This window comes from Antechinus flavipes, chromosome 1, assembly GCF_016432865.1.
Source record: "Antechinus flavipes isolate AdamAnt ecotype Samford, QLD, Australia chromosome 1, AdamAnt_v2, whole genome shotgun sequence".
Classification (NCBI taxonomy): domain Eukaryota; kingdom Metazoa; phylum Chordata; class Mammalia; order Dasyuromorphia; family Dasyuridae; genus Antechinus; species Antechinus flavipes.
Genome location: NC_067398.1, coordinates 297,612,737 through 297,618,808, shown reverse-complemented (window position 1 = coordinate 297,618,808; position 6,072 = coordinate 297,612,737). Strand labels below are relative to the sequence as shown.

Below are 6,072 nucleotides of genomic sequence, written 5' to 3'. Positions count from 1 at the left end.
ATGAAGTCCCAACATTTCTCCTGTTTTTCCCATTTCCATGAGGATCAAACTCTAATGCACATCAATATGTAGCAATAATTCTCCATAAGATACGGAAGTACCCCTTCCTGTTTCTTCCTTTCCCACAGTAGCAAGAACAATAAATCCAAAACATTTTCTCTTCTTCTTAAGGAGAATGTGAAGTTATTTTTGTGGGAGGGAACCTTCAGGGACTGATGGGAATACTTGGGGCTTCATAAAAGAGAGATGTTCTGTGGCAGGATGGAGGTGGGCAGGTGAGCCTGTTCTCAGCTAGCTTTTGCTTGAGCCATGAGGTCTTCCAATCTGTTGACTTGGTTATTGTTGTATAATTAAAAAATATCTTAATATATTTCAATTCAAAGTCCATTTCCTTATATTTTCTCATTAACTGAAGACATCAGTTGTTTTTTCTTCTGAATAATGGTACATTTCCAAAGCATCATCTACCAGAATTAGATCACAGAATTGACCATATACAAATAATCGAGAGTTTGCTCTAAATTTTCTCCTTTCTTCATTATGACTTTTAAGATACAATTACATGAACAGTTCATGTTGACCAATGTCTCCACATATTGCGGCTTACTGTAGGTCAATACTTGTAGGTTGTACTTGAATGCTGGAGACAACTGGAGATGTTGGGCAACTTGTGACTTCCTGATATCATGAGGCATGACTGTCAATGTTGTGTTTGGAGATCATTACTTTTCTGTACATGCTGACAAAACAGACAAGTAAGGCATCTGGGATGAGGGTATAGTGCTTGCATCTCCTTGCCACTGTCCAAATTTAAAGCTGAATATCCTACCCCCCAATGAGCTCATTAACATTGTTTTGGAAGTAAGGCTTAAGAAATTCAAGGAAGTGCCATTGAGAAGACAGGTAGTACTGTGAAAAGTGCTTGCATATTTTTCTGTCTTCCGTTGAGTCAAGTTTGGGGAAGGGAAGAGACTTGATATTGCTTATAGCAGTGACAGGAAGGGACCCTTTGGAAGAAAGTAACATCTTTTTACAGTTACTTAACTGTGATAAAGAGGCTTGAAATCTAGTGCAACTCATTCTAGCTATGGCAAGACTTCCAGGTCTTATAATGCAGAACCACAGCCTCCTTTGGACAAGTGAGTGTCAAAAATTTGGACCATACTAGATCCAGGTTTACCAACAGGAATGTTTCTCAGTTCTTGTTTCTTAATAACATTTTTAAATTCAACATTGCCAAATATCATCTTCACATTCAAAATCAGTGGGGTTGAAGTCTGCCTTTGCATGGGACAGGTTGAGAACCTTTTATGTATAGTATTGCTACTGACATGGGTAGGGATAAGAATATTGTGTTGTAAGCTAGCAAGAATGGGATTGATGGGAAGTCATATTATCAGGCAGTGTATCTTTGAGAAACCCACTTTGCTGTTAATCTCTTGGCCACTTTTGGAATTCACTTTCAATTTTGCTTCTTCAGGTTTTTCACTCAGCTAGCTTCTCATTGAGATTTTATGGATTTTCTTTTTGTCTTCTGCCCATTCTCGTCTCCAAGGAGAAGTCATATTATGTTTCCTTGACAGCTTGTAAATAATCAGGCAAGGAGAATCCAATGGGCAAACCAACATTAGGTGGTGTTTTAAATTTGTTTCCTGGGGACTTCTGAGGGTGAGCCAGGATGGCAGACAGGACACACATTTCTTTCTGACCTTCTCCTACAATTCTCAGACCAATTAGCAAATCCAGACTCTGAATTAGCTCTGGACCAGTAGAATCCATGAATATTGGGAGTGCAACAAATTACCAACAGAAGATAATTTCAAAAACTACCGGAAAGGTCTGTTTCAATCAGAAATGGAGGGAGGTGGCCAAGCACAAGACAACACAGAGTCCTGGGATAGTGCAGACTCCACGGGATGATGTAGACTCTGTGTGGCAGAGAATCTACAAGGAGGAATCTACAGCAGCAGTGTTGGCTACTCTGTCATAGTTGCAAGCCAGTAGATCAGCAGAGAAGTTATAAAACATTCAACCCAAACACAAAAGTAAAGAATGAACCCTGAAATTCCAGAATCTCATGGGACCTGGCCATACCTACCCAGCACCGGGAGTGAGTCAGCACAGGCTCAATGCAGTCAGTGCTGCTTGTAAAGAAAGCCACTGCTGCTTGTAGAGGAAGCTTAGAAAACCTCTCCTACCCTAAAAACAGACCTTAACTTAAAAAAAAAATGAGTAAAAAAGCAAAGAAAACTCTGGCAATAGAGAGTTTTTATGGTGATATGTAATGTCCAGACTAGCTTTCTAGAGGATCCCTGGATGAGCTTTGGTTTTAGGTGGAGAAGTGATGAAGTCAGGAGAGCCACCACAAGGATGGTCAAAGATGGAGTCTGGAGTCTGGAGTTTGGAGCCTTCTCTGTGTCTGTGGCTGATTCTCTGAGTTCCCAGTGCTCTCAGCCCTTAAATATCTCAGTACGATTATATCACTATAACACACTTGAGCATATGCCAATTATTGAACCATTACATCACCATATAACACTAAGTATATGCTAACTAGAGTGACTACATCATTACATCACACTAAGTACATGTTTAACTAGAAAATCATTATCCCATCAATCACACTGAGTAAACACCCTGCTATAAGTATCTTTAAGTATACCTTTCCAGAGTTCTGGCTCTCTACAATGAAAGGGAAGAATAGATTTCAAACCCTGAGAAAACTAAAAGCAGATCGATTCCAGATGAAGCCCCAAAGGGTGATATAACCTGGTCTCCATCACACATAAGGCTCTCCTAGAAGAAATTAAAAAGGATCTTAAAAGAGATCTAGAAGAAAAATGGGGAAGGGAAATGAAAACTTTTCAAGAGGGTTTGAAAAGGCATATAACTCATTAAAGGATAGATTTGATAAAATGGAAAAAGAAAACAACTCCCAGAAAAACAGAATTTGTGAAACAGAAAAAGAAAATAACTCCTTAAAAACAGAATTTGTGAAATGGAAAAAAAAAATTCCATAGAACAAAACAACTCATTAAAAAATTCAATTGGACAAATACAAAAAGAAATAAAAAAGTAAATGAAGAAAATAATTCACTAAAATTGAGAACTGAACAAAGGGAAATGCATGATTCAATAAAACTACAAGAATCAATCAAGCAAAACAAAAACAAAAAAAAAAAGAAGAAAAATAGGAAAAACATAATTGGCAAAACAACTTATCTGGAAAATAGATCTAGGAGAGACAATTTAAGGATTATTGAATTTCCTGAAAATTATGATGAAAAAAAGAGTCTAGACATTATTTTTCAGGAAATCATAAGAGAACTGCCTGGATGTCATAGAATCAGAAGGTAAAATAACCATTGAAAAAATTCACTGAATACCTCCTAAAATAATTTCAAGAGAACTAATGAAAAGAAAGCAAATGAAGGTGGTCTAGCTGTACCAGATCTAAAACTATATTATAAATCAGTGGTTATCAAAATCATTTGGTACCGAGTAAGAAATAGAGCAGTTGATCAGTGGGATAGGTTAGGTTCACAGAATAAAATAGTAAATGACTATAACAATCTAGTATTTGACAGACCCAAAGACCCCAGCTTTTGGGATAAGAATTCACTATTTGACAAAAACTTCTGGGAAAATTGGAAACTAATATGGCAGAAACTAGGCATTGACCCACACCTAAAGCACCATATACCAAGATAAACGGGTTCATGATGTAAATGATATTATAAACAAATTAGAAGAACATAGGATAGTTTACCTCTCAGATATGTGGAGGAGGAAGGAATTTGCAATCAAAGAAGAACTGGAGATCATTAATGATCACAAAATAGATAATTTTGATTATATTAAGTTGAAAAGTTTTTGTACAAACAGAACTAATGCAGAAAAAATTAGAAGGGAAACAATAAACTGGGAAAATATTTTTACATTCAAAGGTTCTGAAAAAGACCTTTTTTTTTTTTTTTTTTTTTTTTGCTGAGGTAATTGATGTTAAGCAACTTTTCCAGGGTCACACCGCTAGGAAGTGTTTAATGTCTGAGGTCAGATTTGAATTCAGGGTCTTTCTGACTTCAGGGCTGGTGCTTTATCAACTGTGCCACTTAACTGCCTCCTCATTTCTAAAATATATAGAGAATTGACTCAAATTTATAATAATTCAAACCATTCTCCAATTGATAAATGGTCAAAGGAAATGAACAGACAATTTTCAAATGAAGAAATTGAAACTATTTGTAGTCATATGAAAAGATACTGAAGATACCACTACACACCTTTCAGATTGGTTAAGATGACAGAAATGATAATGACCAATGTTGGAGGGGATGTGGGAAAATTGGGTTACATTGTTAGTGGAACTGTGAACAGATGCAACCATTCTGGAGAGCAATTTGGAACTATGCTCAAAAAGTTATCAAACTGTGCATACCCTTTGATCCAGCAGTGTTTCTACTGGGAATATATCCCAAAGAGATCTTAAAGGAGGGAAAGGGATCCATATGTGCAAAAATGTTTGTGGCAGCCCTCTTTGTGAAGCAAGAAACTGGAAACTGAGTGGATGCCCATCAATTGGAGAATGGCTGAATAAATTATGGTATATGAATGTTATAGAATATTATTGTTCTGTAAGAAATGACCATGAGGATGATTTCAGAGAGGCTTGGAGAAACTTACATGAACTGATGCTAAGTGAAATTAGGAGAATCAGATCATTATACAAGGCAACAACAAGACTATGCAAAGATCAATTCTGATGGACATGGCTCTCTTCAATAATGAGATGCTTCAAACCAGTGCCACTTGTTCAGTGATGAAGAGAGCCATCTAAACCCAGAGAGAGGACTATGGGAACTGAGTGTGAACCACAACATAGCAATTTTCACTCTCTCTGTTGTTCTTTGATTGTATTTTGTTTTCTTTCTCAGTTTTTTCTTTCTTTTTGATATAATTTTTCTTGTGCAGCAAGATAACTTTATAAATATATATACATATATTGGATTTAACATATATTTTTAACATATTTAACATGTATTGGATTACTTGCCAGCTGGGGGAGGGGATAGGGGGAAGGAGGGGAAAATTTGGAAGGTTTTTCAAGGCTCAATGTTGAAAAATTATCCATGCGTGTGTTTTGTCAATAAAAAAATTTAATAAAAAAAGGAAAAAACATAAATTTGTCTCCTATCTTAAATGTGACATTATCAAAATAACTGAAAGTCCCCAAGTAAAGAGTCTTGAAAGGTCTCAGTGCCCTCTGTCCATCTGCCATATGAGTCTAGTCTGTACAGAATTTACAACCTCTAGGGAAAGTGAGCAAAACCACTTCCAGTTCTGCTCTCCATAGGCCATGAAGATCTTTAAAAATCAAAGCAAGGATTTTATATTTGGTCCTTAAAATTATAAGCCCCTGGAGTTTATTAAGTATAGAATATAGGGGTGTCAGGTCAGACTTGTCTTTTAAACAAACATTGGTACCTGAATGGAGAGGGAATTAGTGTGAGAAGAAATTTGAGGGCATGGGACCAACCAGAAGACTAATGCAATAGTCTAGGCATTGGGAGATGAGAGCCTTCACTGAGATGGTAATTATGTGACAGAGAGAAGAGAATGTATATGTGAGAGGTGTGAAGGTAGAAATGACAAGACCTGACAATAGATTAGATATGTGAGGTGAGTGTGAGGAAGAGGTCAAGGATGTCACTAATGTTGTAAGCCTGGTTTACTGGTCGTGGTACCCTCAACAATAACAGGGAAATTGAAAAAAAGAAAGATTTTTTTTGGGGGGAAGATAATGATTTCTATTTTGGACATGTTGAATTTGAGATACATGAGACATTCAATTGAAAATGTCCAAAAGGCAATTAAAATGGGGACTAAAGTTCAAGAGAAAAACAAGGGCTGGATATCATCTGCATAGAGATAATTGAGCTCATGTGAAATAAAGAGATATCCAAGTAAAATAGTAGAGGGTAAGAAACAACCAATTATGATCCATAAACCAAATCTAGCACACATTTAAAATGAATTTTTGACATTCATGTTCTTTTATTTTGAGTTCCAAAT

The 6,072-nt window shown here is 36.4% G+C and overlaps 1 pseudogene; it reads right to left on the bottom strand.

Moving 5' to 3' along the window:
• Positions 1-287: 287 nt before the first annotated feature.
• Positions 288-5,278, bottom strand: LOC127545398 (ubiquitin-associated protein 1-like; annotated as a pseudogene).
• Between the last annotated feature and the right edge of the window lie 794 nt (positions 5,279-6,072).